This window comes from Ursus americanus, chromosome 17 (genome assembly GCF_024610735.1).
Source record: "Ursus americanus isolate L20-20 chromosome 17, mUrsAme1.1.p, whole genome shotgun sequence".
Classification (NCBI taxonomy): domain Eukaryota; kingdom Metazoa; phylum Chordata; class Mammalia; order Carnivora; family Ursidae; genus Ursus; species Ursus americanus.
This window is the reverse complement of record NC_142143.1, coordinates 31,605,169-31,627,224: the sequence shown is the minus strand read 5'-3', so window position 1 is coordinate 31,627,224 and position 22,056 is coordinate 31,605,169. Positions and strand designations below refer to the sequence as shown.

The following is a 22,056-nucleotide window of genomic DNA, read 5'->3' as shown; positions in this document are numbered from 1 at the left end:
AAGACAGAAAATCAACAAGGAAACAGTGGCTTAGAACAACACATTAGACCAGATGGACCTCACAGATATATATAGAATATTCTATCCAAAAACAGAATACACATTCTTTTCAAGTACACATGGATAGATCTCCAGGATAGATCACATTAGGCTACAAAATAAGTTTCAGTAAGTTGAAGATTTAAATCTTATCATACATCTTTTTTTTTTTAAACATACATCTTTTCTGAACACAATGGTATGAATCTAGAAATCAGTTATAAGAGGGGTACCTGGGTGGCTCAGTCAGTTAAGCGTCTGCCTTTCACTCAGGTCATGATCCCAGGGTCCTGGGATCGAGTCCCCTGCTAAGCAGGGAGCCTGCTTCTCCCTCTACCCCTCCCCTCTGCTCATGATCTCTCTTTCTCTCAAATAAATAAATAAAATCTTAAAAAAAAAAAGAAATCAATTACAAGAAAAAAATCTGGAAAGAACTCAAATACATGTAGGCTAAATGAGATGCTACTAAACAATGAATGGGTCAAATAAAACATGAGGGGAAATTAAAAAAATGCATGGTGACAAGTGAATATGAGAATATGAAAATATAACAGTCTAGTCTGTGGGATGCAGCAAAAGCAGTTCTACTAACAGGGAAGCTTACAGGAATATGGACCTGCCTCAAGGAACAAGAAAAATCTCAAATAAAAAATCTAAATGTACATCTAAAGGATCTAGAAAAAAGAAAAACAAATAAAGCCCAAAGCCAGTAGAAAACAAGGAAATAGTAAAAATTAGGGAAAAAATGAACAAAAAAATAAAAGAACAATGAAACTAGAAGCTGATTCTTTGAAAAAAATCAACAAAATTGGTAAACTGTTAACCAGACTCATCAAGGAAAAAAAGAGGACTCAAATGAAATCAGAAATGAAAGAGAAATAACAACCAGCACCACAGAAATACAAAGGATTACAAGAAAATACTATAAAAAATTATATGCCAAAAAATTGGACAACCTTAAAGAAATGGATAAATTCCTAGAAATACATAACCTTCCAAAACTAAATCAGGAGGAAATAGAAAATTTGAACAGACTGATTACTAGCAATGAAATTGAATCAGTAATCCAAAAACTCCCAATAAATGAAAAGCCCAGGACCAAATGGGACTCACAAATGAATTCTACCAAAGAAGAATTTAAAGAAGAGTTAATGCCTATTCTTTTCAAATTATTTCAAAAAAACAGAAGAGGAAGGAAAGCTTCCAAGTTCATTATATGAGGTCTGCATTACCCTGATACCAAAACCAGACAAAGACACCACAAAAAAGTAAACTTACAGACCGATATCTCTGATGAACATAGATGCAAAAATCCTCAACAAAATATTAGCAAACTGAATGCAATAGTACTTTTAAAAAAATTGCTCACCATGATTTATTCCAGGGATTCAAGTGTAGTTCAATATTCACAAATCAATCAATGTGATACATCACACTGACAAGAGGAAGGATGAAAAACATAAAATCATCTCAATAGATGCAGAAAAGACTTTTAACAAAGTACGACATCCATTCATGATAAAAACTCTCAATGAAGTAGATTTAGAGGACACATATCTCAACATAATACAGGGCTTTTATGAAAAACCCACAGCTAACTTCATCCTCAATGGGGAAAAACAGAGCTTTTCCTCTAAAACCAAAAACAAAATAAAGATGGCCACTTTCATTACTTATATTCAACATAGTACTGGAAGTCCTAGCTACAGCAGTCAGACAAGAAATAAAAGGCATCCAAACTAGTAAAGAAGTAAAACTGTCATTATTTGCAGATGACATGATACTATAGACAGAAAAACCTAAAGACTCTACCAAAAAAATTATTAGAACTAATAAATGAATTCAGTAAAGTTTCAGGATACAAAATTAATATGCAAAAATCTATTGCATTTCTAAACACTAATAATGAAGTGGCAGAAAGAGAAATTAAGAAAATAATCACACTTACAATTGCACCAAGAAGAATAAAATACCTAGGAATAATTTAACCAAGGAAGTGAAAGATCTGTAATCTGAAAACTATAAAACATTGATGAAAGAAACTGAAGAAAATGCAAATAAATGGAAAGATATTGTGTGCTTATAGATCAGCAGACCAAATATTGATAAAATGTCCATACTACCCAAAGCAATCTACACATTTAATGTAATCTCTATCAAAATACCAACATTTTTCACATGACTAGAACAAATAATATTAAAATATGTATGGAACCACAGAAGACCCCAAATAGTCAAAGTGATCTTGAGAAAAAAGAATGAAGCTAAAGATGTCACAATGCCAGATTTCAAGATCTACAAAAATTTAGTAATCAAAACAGTACGATACCGGCACAAAAGCAGACACATAGTTCAATAGGACAGAATACAGAGTCCAAAAGTAAACCCATGCATATATGGCCAATTAATTAAGACAAAGAAGGCAAGAATATATAATGTCTCTTAAACAAATGGTATAGGGAAAACTGTACAGCTACATTCAAAAGAACACAAGCAGATCACTTTCTTATACCATACACAAAAGTAAACTCAAAATGGATTAAAGGCTTATATGTGAGACCTGAAACCATAAAAATCCTAAAAGAGAACACAGGCAGTAATTGCTCTGACACTGGCCATAGCAATAATTTTCTAGATATATCTTCTCAGGCAAGCAATACAAAAGCAAAAGTAAACTACTGGGACTATGTCAAAATATTTTTTGCAAAGCAAAGAAGACCATCAACAAAACAGAAAGGCTACCTACTGAATGAGAGAAGATTTTTAAATGATATATCTGATAAGGGGTTAGTATCCAAAATATATAAAGAACTTATACAACTCAATACCAACACAAACAATCCATTAAAAATGTGCAGAAGACATTAACAGAGATTTCTCCAAAAAAAGAAAAAAGAAAAAAAAAACAGAAACAAAACAATATAGATGGTCAACACACACATAAAAATGGTCAACTTCTCTAATCATGAGGGAAATGCAAATCAAAACAATAATGAGATATCACCTTACACCTGCCAAAATGGCTAGAATCAAAAAGAAATAACAAGTGTTGGCAAGGATGTGGATAAAAAGGAACCCTGGTGCACTGTTGGTGGGAATGCAAATTCGTGTAGCCACTGTGGGAAACAGGATTTCAAAAAATTAAAAATAGAAATACCATATGATTGAATAATTTCACTTTTGGGTATTTAACTAAGGAAAATGAAAACACAAATTTGAAAAGATATATGCAACCTTTGTTTATTGCAGCATTATTTGCCATAGCCAAGATGTGGAAGCAACCCAAGTGTCCATCAACAAAAAAATAAGACTCTTAAAGACAGAGGACTGATGGGTGGTTGCCAGAGGGGAAATGGGTGGGTAGATGGGTGAAATAGATAATGAGCATTAAAGAGGTACAAACTTCTAGTTCCAAATTAAATAAGTCATGGATATCAAAAGTACAACATAGCGAACACTGCCAATAAGATTGTAATAACATTGTTTGGTGACAGATGGTGACTATACTCATCAGAGTGAACACTGAATAATATGTAGAATTGTTGAATTATGTTGTATATCTGAAACTAATATAATGCTGTATGTTAATTATATTTCAATTAAAAAAAGAAATTATTAATAGCACATATAAACATCTATTGTTTCAGGCTTTTATTTTTTTTTTAAGTTTTTATTTCTTTTTCATAAAGAGAGAGAGAGAACACGCACAAGCAGGGGGAGCAGCAGGCAGAGGGAGAGTCAGGCTCCCTGCCAAGCAAGGAGTGTGATGTGGGACTTGATCCCATGACCCTGGGATCATGACCTGAGCCAAAGGGAGATGCTTAACCAAATGAGCCACCCAGGTGTCCCAGTTTCAGGCTTTTAAACAGAAGCCAGACTCTGATATTGTATTCTTCAGTGTCTTTTATCCGTCTTGGTCTTGGACAGATTAACTGTTTGAAAGTATAAAATCAGGGCTCCTGGGTGGCTCAGTAGGTTGAACATCTGCCTTCAGCTCAGATCATGATCCCAGGGTCCTGGGATCAAGACCCTAGTCAGGCTCCCTGCTCAGCAAGGAGTCTACTTCTCCCTCTCCCTCTCCTTTGCTTGTGCTCTCTCACACTCTCTCTCTCTCTCAACTAAATAAATAAAATATTAAAAATAAATAAATAAAAGTACAAAATCCATGCAATTCAACCAACAACTAATTAAGCAAACCAAGGCTATTACTACAATTTCAAAGGCAAACTTCTTTGGTATATTTATGTTACTGTTCTTAGTTTTTAAGCAACAGAATCTAAATCTAACTTTAAGACAAAAGATTTAAGTATTGCAAGGATATCAAGAGTTCTCAAAACGTATAGCAGATTTAGAAAACAAACAAACAAAAAAAACAAAAACAAGTACCAAGGAATCTCCAGAAGCAAATTTTGTAGAAAACAGTTTGGTTAAACAACCTTAAAGGAAATATGACTTTTACAGTTAATATGAACTTCCATAATAATAACACCAAAGTAACAAAGACAATGAGTTGTATTTTATTGATTTATAATTGTATTCAAGGATCTGTTAAGAGTGTCCTGCTTGGATTATGTCCTTTTATGTTTTAAAGGAAACTGAAGAAGTTATTAGTATTCTCTCATCGAATAACTTCTCTGTGTTCCTGAAGAACAAGTGTCTTTCTGTTGGTAGAAAACATCTTTACCAACTTAAGTTATGGGTCAGGTCTCTGGCTATGTCAGGCTTTATAAAATGGTAGGAATGGCCCCTCTGGTTTATATCACATAGGACAGGTCTATAGTTCCTACCATAACACACAATAGAAAGACTGAATACTATTAGAGTTTTTTTATGATGGACAGTAAAACGTATATCTACTACAACTAATTTCCAAATTCTTCTATAAGTTGTAACAATAAGCCTATAGAGCAGAAAATAAAGTGACAGAAAACCTTATGTGCTCATTATTATATTAATAAATACTTATAGAATAATATATAAGGGTGAGAGAAAGACTGGAAACCCAGGTATAAGGGACCTAATACTTGTACTGGGCACTTAAGATATTTCCTTTAGTTCTAACTATCACCCTATGAGACAGATTTTATTACCCAACATTTGCTGATGAGTAAACTTGATTGGTGAGAGTGAAATTAATTTTCTTGCCCAAAGTCACACAAATGGGATGGAGTTTAGAATCCAGATAAATAAGACTCTGGGTCTCTATGAAAAAGCATAGCACATGATTTATTACTTCTAAAATGTAAATGCTTTTAAGGAATAACAAAATAAACACACATTCTGTAATAACCATCCATATCGAGTGAATATTTTTCATGTTATGTGTTCCCTCATTCACACTGAACAGCCTCTTGTTTTAGGTATCTTCCTGTGTTTTCACCCCACCTTCTCAAATTACAAGCAGAGTTAATTTAAAAATATTTCTTGTAGGAAGGTACAGACATGTCCTTCAGACCCACAAGTCAGATTCAAACAGATCTTTTTTTTTTTCCAGTTTGAAATCATACTTTATTTTTAATGTAGCTAGAAATCCCGTTACTATATATTTTTAAGCAGAAAAAAAACTCATTTACTTTTCTTTCTTATAGCATTATTAGCACAAGAAAAATTTCTGGTTTAGAAATAATACTGAGTTTCTGTGAAAATGAATTTACTTTGTGGAATATAAAAGCACAGGACACGGTTTCACAAGACCAAATTTACTTTTACCCATTTATGGTAATAATACAATGTACTTAGGTAATGCCTAATTAAGTAAATCAAATAAGGAATCTGGAAAGAACTGGTTTTCTTGAGTTACTCACAGAAGACAGTGGAAATTTTGAGAACACGTGATAACAAAAAGAACACCCACAAGCTCAAATACAAGTTTAAATGCTGAGTGTTTTTAAAGGGTTTAAAAAGCATGCTCAATTAGTATACAATTTTTTCTCACTTATATAAGAGAAGAATTTTTTAAAGATCTATTTATTTATTTTTAGAGACAGAGAGAGCACGCATGGGGGTCGGGGGGAGGGGCAGAGAGAGAGGGAGAGAGAATCTCAAGCAGACTTCTGGCAGAGCACTGGAGGCCCACACAGGGCTCATGTCACAACCTGGAGATCATGACTTGAGCCAAAATCAGGAGTCCAATGCTTAGCCGACTGAGCCACCCAGGTGCCCCTATAACAAATGAATTTCTATCTGCTTGTATACAGCAAAGGACTAGAATCTGAAATAAACTCATTTATAACTTCCCGAAATGTGCAATTTCAGCAATGTATTCCAAGAAATTTTCTTCATTGCTCCTACCACTGATTCTTCAAGTAAGCAAAATTCAGAGCATCTCACCTCTTGAAACCACTTTTAAACACTAACACTTTAAATTGAAAGATAGGTAGAAACCTAGCATTTCTGGTACAGTGCCTGGACTTAATAAGAGTTGAATGTAGAACAGAAAACTTATCATTTCTTTATTTTTAGAGGACTGGGAAGGAGAGAGAAGAGGTGCTGATATGATGCAGTATCTAAGAGCTGAAGAGGAGAATAATGACTCTTCCATAATGTCAACAACTCCACACTGAATAAAATACATGGATCTCATCAATTTTAAAATTCATGCTGAATCAAAAAGTCCAGTTTTTCTCTGTGTATATCAATGCCTTCCAACCTTAGACTTACCTTTCCTGGAAAGAAAATGCCCAACTCTTTGATGATAATCAGGTCACTTTTTTACCTACAGGAAGAAGTGTTAAGGAAAAAACCCTCAACATTTATAAACCCTAAGAAATGGTTATTTTATCACAAGCAGCCATACAAGATTTATGATTAATTATGTTTTGAACACTTTTAAGAAATGCTCATAATTATAGGTGCTGAATCTATAAAGGGACTTGAGTGTTTCATAGATGTACTTACAATCACTGTCAACAGGTATATGTATAAATGTGTATATATGTATATGTGTATATATGTATATATACACATTAAAATATATCAGCAGAGAAGGAAATCTTAGAATTTATCTTTCCTATTTCTGTCTTAATACTCATGTTTGGTATAAAGATCTTCTCGTATATGCACACATACACAAAAGTACAAGCTCTGCAAGTTGAGCCCAGTTATTTTTTTCTGATCTTAGTGACAACTGATAATTATTAATTATGACCTTGGTGAAACTTTTCTTCAAATAACAGTGGTTGTGAGATCATTACTCTTTATAGAATAAACAATATTAATTCCTACTTACGTCACAATAGAACAGCAAAAAAGGTATAAGGACAACCAAAAGATACATTAAAAATCTTTCAAGTTCATGAATCATTAAAGTACAATAAGTTAAAAATTAGTTGTTGTCTTACACAAATTGGACATCCCTGATACTATCCTCTTTTTCACATTAACACAGGTCACTTTTGTGCTGATATAGTGATGGTAAATACTCTTGAACATCAAATGTGGACAATTTAATATTATGTAATCTTTCTAGATAGCAACTTCTCAAAACTTACTCATTATCATTGCATCTTTGGTTCCATTTCCAGGGATCTGTTCTTTCCAAATCAGCTTCCTTAAAACTTAAACTGTTTAAAGTTCGCTTCTGACTTAAGTCAGTCTAAGAAGGGATTTAGGCACAAATAATTTGATTCTTAAGGGAAGAAGTGAAGCAGGTAAGGGAAGGATAAAAAGCCAAGAAAGGGTAAAGATGTGTCTAAGATAAAGTCAATCCCTGGATCTTCCTACAGAGTTGCCTCCCTACCAGTTAGTACAAGTGCTGTGGGTGGACTAAATTGAACGTTAACACTTGACACTTAGAAACTGGGAAATGAGGATACTGGCCTAATAGAGAGGCTATGGGAACGGTAATGAAGCAGGTCTACCACATAGTTTGAAAACAGTTCACAAATATGAACTCAAGATTTTGTGTGTAGATGGTCACTACACTGTTATACTCATGAAAAATTAGGTTTTGAATCTTACTAGTTTTCATTTTAGTCATACAGGGTTTTTTTTGTTCAATAGTAGAAGATCTCTATTAACTTGGAAAAAAAAGGACAGAAGGAAAGAAGAAAATATGGAAACTAGATAGGTTTTCACCTCACAAACTCAGTTATTTAAGTAAATCATACATACACACATAGTTTTACATTTTTATACTTTGTATCTTTATGCAGACATGTAACTGGAATGGCCCAGTGCAAAATGAAAATATGGGGCTCACTATTAAAAATTATTAATAATTTCAGGGCAGCAAAAACAGAGACATAAACCAAGAACAGGGTCATGTTTGACTCTGTAGGTCACATTTCCATGAAGGCTGTCCTGCCCTGGGAATAAATAAATATAGTTTTTAAGTGGAGAAATTTTCTAGTTTGATATGTTGGCATATGCTAGAGATAGGTATTTATACAATATGAGAAACTATTTATAAAATAAAGCCCTTTAGATTCCAAATTTGTCGCAGTTCTCTATTTCATCCATTTATAAAATGACAAAAAAAACAGATTTAAGATTTTAGTTGAAGAGACATTTAGAGAAAAGAAACCTAAAAAACATGATATATTGAAAATATATTCAAGTTTTTTAGTATTTAAATATTTTTAAGGATGTATAAATATGAAGTCTACTCTTCTTTACCTTGAATCAATAAAATATCCTAACTCAAGAAAAAAATATAATGATGGAATAGGAAATGTAAAAAGTATTTTTCAAGATTCAGATGTTTACCAGTTCTTGACCATGAAGAACACAATCAATACCTGACCATGGGAAGGGAAAGGAAAGGAAGCGGAGGGGAGGGATGGAAGGAAGAAGGAAAAAGAAACTTCAGAATGCATCTAAGTCAAAGCCAAAACTCATCAAACTTGAGTGATTTCAATGCTCTAGGCTATATATTAGCAGTACAGGATAAATGAGTCATTTGGGGGATGCAGGAATCATCTGAGTTATGTCCAACATTTCACGAGTTACATGCCTTCTTCACAAAATTTTTTGTGTCATCAGATGTCACTTTGAGTCATGACAAAATTATTATTTTTGAAAATTAGATTTTTCTTTGAGCACTAATCATTAAAACTGGGCAAAGAACATGGTGTTGTTGTGGGTTTTTTTTTTTTTTAATCAGATTTTCACCTTCTAGTCCACAACATAAACAAAAGTAATTTGGGGGAGAAAGAGAGAGAGAGAGAGAAAGAGAGAGAGAATGAAGTATCTAGGTTCTTTTATCCAGGTATCAAGAAGGAAAAGCTCTATTAAGTTTACACAGAAAAATTATCTGCCAACAGTAGACAATATTTTCCTCCTTTGATTCCCTTCCCTAATAGAGTCTGTATTTTTCTACAACCCAATGCCTGATGACCTATGGCCATTAAGTCAGAAAATGAAAAGGTACTTTCTCACCATGAGAGTAATAATGAGCATTGATAAAATTGTTTCATGGAAAGAGATTTTGTCAAAAGGTTAGCAGTGCAAAAGTTTAATCATTCTGTAATTGCCCACTATTTATTCTGAAAATCTCTGTAAACCAACTTTTCATTTGATTTAATTACCATGAAACTGTTCTGCTCAAATACACAAGGCTACAAAACATACACACAAACAATGGCTTCCACGGTGTTACTGTTCAGCAGTTCTGCTTCTGTTGAAGATAACAGTGTTGCCATTAACTAGTGTCTTCTTGTGTACAACAGATGGTTTACATGATGTTTTTTTTTTCAAGATTTAATATAAAGGTAGCTATGAGACCATTCCCCCTGTGAGTACTGTTGATTTTGATGAATTGGTCCTTTTTTAACTTCCAGATGACAGCATGTTCAAACAGCTGTTGAACATTTCAAACAACAAGTATTAGGTTGACCCCACCCTCTGAGGATGTATCATTTTATTCTGAAAATTTTAATTCATCTTCTTGGGTTATCACACCATATACATAAATGCACTTGCTATGGCCATAGGCTTAAAATGGGTAACATCCATTTAATCTATTTAAGGGCTTGTACCTCCATTGTAAAGGTGTATATGTACACACACACACACACACACACACACACACTCTACACACACACACTGTATATATGGACTTGCAGAAGACTCTACACTTTAGGAAAGGATAGTTTCATCAAAAAATTGACTATAGGTATACAATCTATAATTCTAAAAAACAAAGTTAATATGTAAACATACATATATTACAGTATTTTCCTTTAATTTTCTTTTTTTTTTTTTTTTTAAGATTTTATTTATTTATTTGACAGACATAGAGACAGCCAGCGAGAGAGGGAACACAAGCAGGGGGAGTGGGAGAGGAAGAAGCAGGCTCATAGCAGAGGAGCCTGATGTGGGGCTCGATCCCAGAACGCCGGGATCACGCCCTGAGCCGAAGGCAGACGCTTAACCGCTGCGCCACCCAGGCGCCCCTCCTTTAATTTTCTTTCTTTACATATTATGGATTCTTTCTAGTATATATGAATCTAGTTCATTCTTTTTACAGATACGAGGTATTAAATATATATGTATACATATATACAGAGGTTAATATATATATTCCCCCTCCAAAATTTAATGATATAATCTATATTTTCTACCACATGATTTTATAACTAGGATATTGTTCTATATACATGGCTCATCTTCAAACGACTATGTATTATTTCATTACATCAACATAACTGAATTAGTCTTCTACTGTCTCATTCATAAACATTTAGATTTCTAATTTTGTCTTACAAAATTTACCTAGTGATCACCCATAAAAGTAGATTTATCAAAGTATGTCACAATTTTTGACTATTGTTGTTAAAATGATTTTATCAAATTGTATATGACTTTTTTTTAAAGATGAAAATTGGTGGTATCTTTGTTCAGGTTCTCATTTCCACAGAGATGCCTCTAGGGTTTCAGCATTAACTATGATGCTTGTTTTTGATAGATTCTCCTTATCAGTTTAAGAAAATATATTTCTCCTACTTATTTATTGTTTTTATTTGAAAATGTGTGTTAAAGTTGTTAAATGTCTTTTGGCATTTACAGAAGTGACTGTTTTTGATTCTTTAATTAGTCAATGTATAAATAAATAAATAAATAAATAAATAAATAAATAAATATTCTTGACGTACATCCTACTTGGAAATTATATATTCTTTTCATAACTTTTCTGTACATGTTAGTAACCAGAGAGGGCCTAGAAATGATACAAGAAAACACTGTTAAAAAGTATGTCAAAATATTTCATTGAAGAATGTTTATTATAAACAATAACTTATTAGGATAATGATACCAAATGAATTGATCAAAGAAGGATAAAATAGCAGAAAACTGAAGCCTGGGAAACAGACAATGATAATGGACAAGGGGGAAAAGATTTTGTGATCAGAGAGAACACCAGGAAAAAAGTATCATATGATACTCATTCATTCACCAATCATTCAGTTCATCAGTCATTTGTTTGTGCCTTCATTTTATCATTTATGGACTCACCACGAAGGTATTGAGCTCTATTTTGCAAAAAATACTGTGATCTACTCTGTTCTATCACAGGAGAAGAGAATAATATGTATGCCAAACAAAAATAAATACAAATAAAGCTCTTTTGGGCATACAAAGTAATTTTAGACAGTTATGGTAGAAGACAACTGTAGAAGGTACACATAATGAGCAAAAAGTAATCAGAATAAGATTGTCTCATATATTTTGACATATTTGAGGGATGACTGTGAAGTTGTAAGAATTCAACTATAAGTCACAGGAAAATTTATCTCATTACATTAGTGTTAAGCCTTGTGTAATTATATATAATAATTTCTAAATAGCTCCTCAATTTAAAGTAAATATAAAAATAATACTAAAACGGTAAGTTTCAAATGATTTAGAGATGTTTACCTACATATAAAATCTTTTACAGAATCGACCTTGTTCCTTTTTGGTGTATGTGTGAACATAAAGACATGGGAGAAGTAAATGAGTATCACAGAAAAACATTTCAGAATTTAGGCTCTTAGGTATTATTCCCATGTTCATTTATTTCCCTCAATATTTACTGTACACATACCCGAAAAGTCTCTTCCTTTTACTTTGGAACTTTGGTATACTTCATCTGATTTATTTGATATCATAAATCGACATCAGTTTTAGGTTATTATTCTGGATTATGAATACCTAAAGTTTACTAGTGATGATATCTAAATTTCAAGAGAGAAAAGACTGACCTTTATAAAAAATATACTTTCAAATCACATGGTTTTAATGTGTTTCTGATAGAGAAACAGTGAACAAAACTAGGTTCTGGGTTTTTATTTCTTTGTTTCAATTTATTCCCCTGAAGTTAATTGATTTATATATAATCTAAGAACTATTGATTTGGGCAGATGACAACATAACGTGTTAGTATGCTTAATTTTGCTTGTTGCTGTTATAAAAAAAAGTTCTAGTAGTTTTCTAAAAAGTATGACATAAATTGCCTCCTAATTACCAATAACATTTATAAACCAACATCAATCTGACAGAGGAGGTACTCCTAGACATTAAACAGGACATGTGCCAAATTAAATTAAATAAGTATGAAAGTTAAGAAACCATACTGATAAACAGCATGCAACCTAATTTTGTTTTTAGATAGTAGTCTACTCTCTTTGCTTCATAAGTTGGCTCTACCTAATATTATCTTTTTGATTCTTCTGTTGATGTACATTAATCCTTCAAAGCAAATGTGACAAAATATAAATTATCTCATCTTGTTCAGCAACTTGCCCTCACAAAAAAGAGAGTAATGTTAAAATAAAAATCAGTTATAGAAGGGCAAATATACTGGCATGCCAGATCTATTCAGCTTTAACAATTCCTTTACTTCCTGAAAAATGAAAGAGGCAAACCCATCTAGAAGTTATAGTTTACAAATGAATTTATATGTCATTGTACTATGTAAAGTTTGTTTAAAAAAAAGAAGAAAAATGGATTTAATCTATTTTAATCCTCTGTGCAATGGATGTCCTATTCCTTTGATAAGTGGTAGCTGTCAACTGATGACAGATATATGCCTTGTAAGAGTGACATGCCAATTACCAAAAAAAAGATAATGTCTAGTATATTTGAAAGTTAAGTCCAGAATATGATGAGGCACTAACTTACCTAGACTTCCAGTAGAAACACCACTACGTTAGCATTGGGAATGTGGGCAAATCTCTTGCCTATTAAACTTGTAGTTAATGCTTCTCATCTCCTAGCAATATATATATTATATTCTGGGATGTTTTCATTGTTCTGGTGATAGATTTGCATTGTCCAATACTGAAGACAGATTTGGACTAATCCTCTCACAGTTTTTCACCATTTGTGACAACCAGCATTTGAAGGAGAATTGTTAGGAAATAATAGCACTGTCAATGGCTCCAAGATGAAAACCAAATCAACTCACTGCCTCTCTTTTTGGCCAAGCTCCTCTGGACTATTAAACAATTTACAAAAGTAAACAAACAAGTAATTGTAATTATCACAATGTTCCTTGTTCAAAAATAAAAGTTCGAAACAATTGTAATAAGTTACAATGGAGTACCCAGAGCCCCTTCTTAAATGACTTATATAGGAATATGAAAAGTGAAAAATCGGGACTATAATGCCAGTAGTTTAAAATATTCATGTTGGAGAAGAAAACAAGGATTCTTTTTAAAATCTAATGTCCCCTTACTCTAAACCCTAACCCTTTTGTTCCTTTTCCATGAGTAAAAATTCTGATAGTGTTTCCTTTCTGAATTGTTAAGTTACCATGCAATTATTATCATCAAAATTTGAAGAGGTAGATTATACTGTCAGAAATGTACAGCATATCCCATTAATCTCAATTAGTAATTGTGTCCTCATAAGTATTTTTAAAAGCTCCAAATGCTAAATCATGGGGTTATCTGAGGGACAAAACTCATCTCTTGGAAAGCCATTCATTTATAAAAATGTTTTTTTATTGAAACAATCCAAAATAACGAAAAATCAGTTGAAGCATGAAATAAGAGAAACAAAGTACCAGAAACAAAACAATTCATGAAGGTGAACTTCACTAACTGCGTAACTTAATGGAGCTCTAGTCCTATGTATTTACAAAAGTATGAATAGCGTGAACATTTTGATGATTTTGTGAACAGTGCATCTAATCCTGGAATGTGCTTCTTTCAGTAATGTTTCTACTTCATGGTTTACTATTAATGGGCTTGATATAAATTCTTGACTATTTAGATTATAACATTTTATACTTTTTCTTTCCCAAGACTTTTTTTTCTCCTACCATTCTTTCCCTAAGATTATCTAAACCAGTGATTCTCAGCCAGGATTTGGAGATTTGGACATTCTAGAGCCATTTTTGGTAGTTATAACTAAGGGGATTATGCGCCATTGGCATTTAGTAGAACAGGGAGCTGGTAAACTTTTAACAATACACGGGGAAGCCCCCCACAACAAAAATTATCTGGCCCCAAATGTCAGTAGGACTACTTTGAGGAATCCTGATCTGAACCATAATGGTAAAATAAACTCTGTAACTGGTTCATCTTTTATGCATTTTTCTAAAGGAAAAATGCTCTCAATATTTCGTAGTTCTTGTTCTGGTTATCTACTTCTGCGTAACAGCCAAAAACAGTGACCTAAAACAATAATTAAATGGATAATAAATGAATAAATAATTAAAATGAATCCCCTCAGTCACATCAAGGACACAGATGGTTAAGAGCTGGAAAATAAAGATGGAATATTTAAAGACTTCTTTGGAGAAAGTTGAACACTAAGTTGTATACTTTGTCCTCCCCCACAATCCCTCCTATGTTCAATACTTCAAAAAGTGGAGGGTAAAACTAATGTAAGTCAGTGAAAGGAAGTTTAACGGGCCAATCAAGGAATTGGGTATATGTCACCAAAGGGGGTATGACACTGACGTGGTTCCTGACTTATGCTTGAGAAAGCTAAAAGGGAAATAGCACAAGGTTGCCAGAGCAAGACCACACCACTTGCCCTAATGCTAAGTTAAAAAGTACAAGAATCTGATGTACCAGGTATGGATCTAGCAATAGAAGCACTGGCCTGCAGTCATTTAAAATGCTATCTTGTCCAAAATGATGACCTAGCAACAAAAGAGCTACAGAAATGATCCATAAGAACAAAGAAAGTTTGACTGAAACAATGCATCTGGCCTAGAAGGCATGAGTTCACCTTTAAAGTGTGCTTATCTGCTTTCTTTTCCCTCCTCTTCTCCTTTGATCATGGCGACTGAAGAGTCCTTAGCTAAATAGCTGAGTTGGTTGAGGGAATGCAAGCTAGGAAAGAATGAAAAATCACGTGGATGGAACTAGAGACTATTATGCTAAGCGAAATAAGTCAATCAGAGAAAGACAATTATATGATTTCACTCGTATGTGGAATTTAAGAAACAAAACAGAAAATCATAGGGGAAGGGAGGGAAAAATAAAATAAGACAAAATCAGAGAGGGCAACAAACCATAAGATACTCTTAACTACAGGAAACAAACTGAGGGTTGCTGGAGGGGAGGTGGATGAAGGAATGGGGTAACGGGTGATGGGCATTAAGGAGGGTATAATAAGCACTGGGTATTATATGCAACTGATGAATCCCTGAACTCTACCTCTGAAACTACTAATACAATACATGCTATTAACTGAATTTAAATAAAATAAAATAGAATAAAAGATTCATTCCTCTGCCTTATATTATGGGGTCCATAAGGAGAAAGGGAAAATATTTAACTTTAAATTACATTCCACATTTGATTACTATGCGGGGTTAGGCAATTCAGTTTTACCAAACTGGAATTGTGTTTTTGTCTTAAAGTGACCACAAGGCATCTGATAACATAAGATTGATCAAAATTATAATAATAAAAACAAAACAATACAGAAACCATGGGGCCTGCCAGTGGATTCTAAATATATTCTCAATTGTGCAAGTCCATCCTACTGATAATATACAGCATGCCGTGCTTCTGTATTTTAAAAGAGTAGATACAAAGATGTTACAACATTTAGTGTGGGTAAAATCATTACCCCAGATATTATTAATCTCATGTAATTCAATGAAAGAAAGAATTGCGGATAAAATTTATTTGCATGGTCTTTCTAAATCACCCAATATGTTAACTACATGCATCTTAGATCAAGCAAATACCGACATAAATAAAAAGGACAGTAAATAGAAGAATCTTATGGATGGGTGAGCATTTTAGCACATTGTAGTCGTTGTTTAGTAATGGTTCTCTTCTCCCATTAGGCATCTCAAGAACTAGAGAAATGAGGTTAACAGCAGGAGGAAGGGCAATGTAAACTATGCATACCAGGAAACAAGCAGGGTGTAAAATGAAAGCGAAGGAATGCTAGCATTGATGCAGGTCACAGAAGATTCTATGTATGCAGCTTCTCCAAAGATCCCAAAAGACACCGAAGAACAGAGCCAATATCCTTAGAATAGTCAAATGTCTGACACAGAGGTCAATTCTTCAGATGCTAAAAAAAGAACTGACACTTGTAATTCTGCTACTGGGTCTTTTCTTGTAATTAACCCCAAAAAATCAAACACACATGCACACACATACTCACATTGTAAAAATATGTATCTAAATGGCTCATTTTCCCCGACTTTAACAAATTTTGTGCAAAGTCTAGATCTTGGTCACACAACATTTAGATTCAGTTACCATACTGTCATCAAGAACACCTCAGAGAATGACATGGAAGTCCCAAAATATCATATTCCACCAAGTCAATATTTTTCCTGGATTTATCAAGAATCAATCTCAAAATAACAACCATTTTTTAAAAAGTGAATATATTGACAAATGTTATCGAAAAGATTCTAGGTCTCAAACCATGACATAGGGATTCCGTTTCTATTCACGTCTCAGGTTTGCTTTACTCTGTTCCTTTATAATAGCAAGTGAAGACAAAAGTAGTAACCTAACTTGTATTTCTCACATAGCCCAGTACCAATCTGACCAAATGGTATAGTGGACTCCAATTTTATAGACCAGAGTCATATGGTCCATCCCCTATTATGCTGTAGGGGGTTATGAAGGGATGGGAGCTGGGTCCCCACTAATTGATACACATGTAATGAATTGGGTTATTTTAGTGGGAAAGATACGGTATGCATATGAAAAACACAGGTCTGCCATATTCCTATATATGCTAAACTCAGGGGTCCTCATGCTTATTATTCCTGCTTTTTTTTTTTTAATTTAAGAATTTATTTATTTATTTAGTAAGTGTGTGCAAGCAGGTGGAGGGGCAGAGGGAGAGGGAGAGAAATCTCAAGCAGACTCCACACTGAGTGCATAGAGCCTGATGTGGGGCTCTATCTCACAACCTGGAGATCATGACCTGAGCCGAAATCAAGAGTCCGACACTAAACCAACTGAGCCATCCGGGCACCCCTTATTCCTCTTCTTGGGAAGAATATGGAGACGTATGTGCTACATTGAGGTTGAAGTCATGTTCCAAGTCTTTAAAGCAATTTTATACACTGATAGCCCCATCACACAGTGTTTTATATAACAATTAGCTAAGAAAGTTGGTTCCTCTTACTCTTTGAATTTTGAGAATATCAAAAAACTAATGTTGCCAGGTTCATCACTGTTCCTTAGAAATTCATAATTACACATTTCACAAAATACTATTAATTCTCTGAATTTGATAAAAAAAATAAAATGTAACAACTGCAATAAAGTTCACTGGTAAACATGCAAGAAACATGTAATTAAATTTCTCACCTCTGCGAACATTTCTGAAATCGAATGTTTGCAAATTGAGTACATATATGTCTTAACTTAGGTAACAATCAAAAGAGGAAAGCAAAAGAGAATCAAGGCACTTTGGGGCTTTTGAGAATAAGTCTTCTGTATAAGCACATGTAAGTTTTTCCTTTATTCAGACATATTCTGCACAATATCCATGCATTGTAAATTTCACTTTTTATAAGATGCTGAAAAACTCCAAACCTGAATAAAAATGCATTTTCATAGATTTTTACTACACATGATTTTTTTAAAATATGAAATACTTTCATTGTGATTCAAAATAAATGCTTTGTCATTAATTATGATTCAAAATGGTTAATGGTAAATCAGCACCCAATTAATAATTCTTTGTAAATCTTTTCTTTGTGACGTGTAAAGTGCAAGATGCAACAATCTTTAATGACCTCTTTGACACTGCCCTTCCCCAAATTGTGAAGATTTCCTTACCTGAACTTTGACAGAATTATAGGCATTCCTAATAATTTTCTAAAATGAAATCTTTACTCATTAATAAGTCTTTCAAAAACTGGGTAATCCAATGCTTTAAATTTATTACTATCACTACCAGAGCTATCTTTTGGGGCATCCACTTTCTCTGGTCTAAAACCTTATAAAGACTGCTTAATCATTAATTGTATATATACATTGATTATGAAGACTATACTTTCAGGGATCATTTCTATAGTTTGTTACATTGATTATGATATATACCATATGCATTGCATATACCACAATTGATGTGCATATATGTATATAAAACCATGTATTTTATATTTGTAAATTCATAATGGCCCAAACTTCCCCACCACATATGCAATATCAACAGTTACAAATTAATTTCTTTATGTGACTTCAGAAAGAAAATAAGATGTGCTAATTTTGGGAAATGCAGTTTACTATTGGTGAAATGTCATTTTAATAATGTGAACATAAGTAAATTATTTGTCCAATTACTGAAAGTTTACATATCAACACAACTTTAAAAGGATCTCTCATAGTACTATTATATTAATAAAGATCACGGACTTAAAATTCAAATTTCTGGATGTTGTGACATTATCTCCTACCATATATTATTATACACTATAAAAGAAGAGATTGAAACAGAGGAATTTACTTCTTAAAATCTAGAGTATACCAGATTTTCCTCTATTTTCCCTAGTTTTTAATGAGGAAGAAGCTATGTGAAAATTAATAATTACTTAACTGGTTCTCCACTGATTGTTTACCAGTTTTCACGGAACTTAAACAAGTTAGGTATAAGTAGTAATGATTTTGAGTTAGACTAAGACAAAAGACTCCACAAGAAATTGGATAGACACAGCGACAAAAATTCTTTCTTATTTTGTGTATTCACTTGCAATCAGCACAGCTGTGTTTAAAATACTTTAGACAGGGGTCCCTGGGTGGCTCAGTCGGTTAAGCATCTGCCTTCAGTTCAGGTCATGATCCCAGTGTCCTGGGATCCAGCTGCATGTTGGGCTCCCTGCTCAGTGGAGAGCCTGCTTCTCCCTCTCCCTCTGCCCCTGCACCCCCACTCATGTGCTCTCTCTCGCTCTGCTCTCTCTTAAATAAATACATAAAATCTTTTTTTTTTAGATTTATTTATTTATTTATTTATTAGACAGAGACAGCCAGCGAGAGACGGAGCACAAGCAGGGGGAGTGGGAGAGGAAGAAGCAGGCTCCTAGTGGAGGAGCCTGATGTGGGGCTCGATCCCGGAACGCCAGGATCACGCCCTGAGCCAAGGCAGACGCTTAACGACTGCACCACCCAGGTGCCCCAATACATAAAATCTTTAAAAAAAATAAAATAAAATCCTTTAGACAAATAGTATGACTTTCTAATACAATGGTGAAGAACTCTGCATTTCAAAACAAGCTCCTGACTGAGGTTAAAACAGATTCTAAATTGTATTATGGTTGCATTTTTCCTACAGGAATTAACCATTTGTTTTACTTCTCTGAAGAAATGTGATAGAAAACACTTGAATAGTTGAGGAAACATACAATCACACACCAAAGCTCTCACAGAAGAATGTTAATGTCTAAAGATTACAGATCCTTCTCTAACACTAGAGAATATACTCCAATAGATGTTTATCTTGAAATTTCAAATAATCATCACAGCAACATAATTTATCACTTGACAATAGCCAGTTTGAGGCACTGGAATTTTGAGTGAGATCACCTCATGATAAACTATACCTTCCTCTTACATTTTTAAACTAACTGTATCAAATTAGATCATAAGGAAGTAACATGAACCCACATTATCTTCATTTTTCCATAGCCAAATTTTCAACAATGTTAGGACGTAACACTACAGATGTAGGATGTCAATATCCAGACAGCAGATCAGATAGAGATCTAAAAATATGATTTACCCATCTGAAAAAAATAGTCTGTGTAAATTTATAGTTGACAATATGATAGTACATAATATATTTCACATGGCTGAATTGCTTCTGGATTCACTCGCATGAAGAAATGTGTCTGTCCACATTAAATAAAAATACTTCATTTCTTTTATTAGACAAAGGGAACTATAGAATTCAAAATTTTTTTCTTTTTTTGCTATAGATTTTGGCAATACAACCCTGATTAGAGCTTAGTTTAGTAAATCACTGGTGTGTGTGTATGTAATATATAAATAAGAAGTAAATATATATACACACATATAAAGAAAATGAAGATTGCCTATAATTCTGTGGGAGTTAGCCATTGTTAATATATGTGGATCCACATGCTTCTGGTCTTTCCCCATGTTTTATTACAAAAAACAAACGAAAACAGAGTGTGTGTGTGTGTGTGTATACTCTCCTTTCCAATATTTTTTTATTGTTCATATTAAATATATATAATATGTAAGTAGCATCAAATCTAATTTTATAATATAAAAATTACATGAAACATAATGCATAAACACCATCTTGAATTGATGGTTTTAGCTAATTATTGATGATTTTAAATTAACTTGAAAATGTAAAAGTATAGTGAAAAGGTGTAAAATTTTAAATATTCTGGCAAAAATGGTCCTGAATCAAAGTACTTGAATGTTCATGAGAGAATGCCAAGGTATTAAAAGTATATTTTCCATTTGGGGTAAAATGCTATGCCCTGCCTGTAAAAACTGTAATGTATGTTATATTTTAACCCACTCTGAGTTAAAATTATGGAAAGGTTCCATTGCAATCACAACTCCAAATTCATTTTTCTTCATTTTTACTTCTCTTGAACCCTACTTTTTTTTATCTTTGATCGTGTTAAATTCAAGTTCTTCCACTTTAGTAGACTAAGTGCCTAAAACAAATGAAGTCTCAACACATAAAATTTGACTCACAGTTTCAAAATAGTATATAGAACTTACCCATCCAAGAAGGATGTAACAGCAGCTGAGAAGCTGTCAAGGAGAAAAATGCCAGAAGGATTAATAAATCATATTGCTGTAACATGACGATGAGAATTATAAACAGCTATGTAAAAATTAGGTTGCTAGCAGTCAGATGGCTTGGCTTCTTTTAGCCTTGGTAGTAGAATGGTGTACATTTATCTTCTGTTATGCACTGGTAAGTAGCTGGCAAGCTTGGTATATATAAACATTACTTAAACACGTTATGATTGGCTTGGATCCAGAAAATGTCCTCTGACATTACCATTAGCTATCAAAGATCTTAAATATTGCTGGAAATGTTTGAAAAGGCAAAGGAAAGCCAGAAGTCAAAGAAAGACAATAATAGCAAGAAAAATAGAATGGATAATTAGGAATTAAACACGCACACTTAATGACATAAGAATTTTAAAACAAATTAATGAAACCCAAAAGTCTATGTGGTTCGTAAGAAAGAGTGGTTGAACCAATTAAAACAGAAGGGAAATAAATATCTTAAACAACGGCTTCCTAAGTAGTATTTTTTTTATTTTTTAAATTCTTTTAATGTTATTTACAAATAGAAACTAATCTTCCCAATATATTTTCCCTGTTATACATGAAAGAGGGTATGCTGTTATTCTACTGTCATTACCTGTGACCCTATTAAAAACAAACAAATGAAAAACTGACATAACCATCAAGAAAAAAAAATGTTAAAGAAAAACCTCACTTAACTGTCATTCCCCTCACGACTGACTAAAGCTTTTGAGAAAGTCAAGCAATAACTTAGCTATGATGTGCTACATTTGGTTTGCTGCTTTAACAATGCTCACACAATTAAGGTAGCTTACTGATAAGCAAATTTCATCCAGAGTTAACCATACTAATA

At 33.3% G+C, this 22,056-nt stretch overlaps 1 protein-coding gene and 1 pseudogene across 2 annotated transcripts in view; one reads left to right on the top strand and one right to left on the bottom strand.

The window, feature by feature from the left end:
* Positions 1–22,056, bottom strand: part of MGAT4C (MGAT4 family member C) — a 710,947-nt gene that overhangs the window by 605,115 nt on the left and 83,776 nt on the right. For both annotated transcript variants that reach the window (XM_087868878.1, XM_087868879.1), the window contains exon 2: positions 21,165–21,197. The gene's annotated coding sequence lies outside the window, so the exon portion shown is untranslated. The remainder of the gene's footprint in view (positions 1–21,164; positions 21,198–22,056) is intronic.
* LOC123780982 (small nucleolar RNA U3) lies at positions 18,450–18,546 on the top strand (annotated as a pseudogene).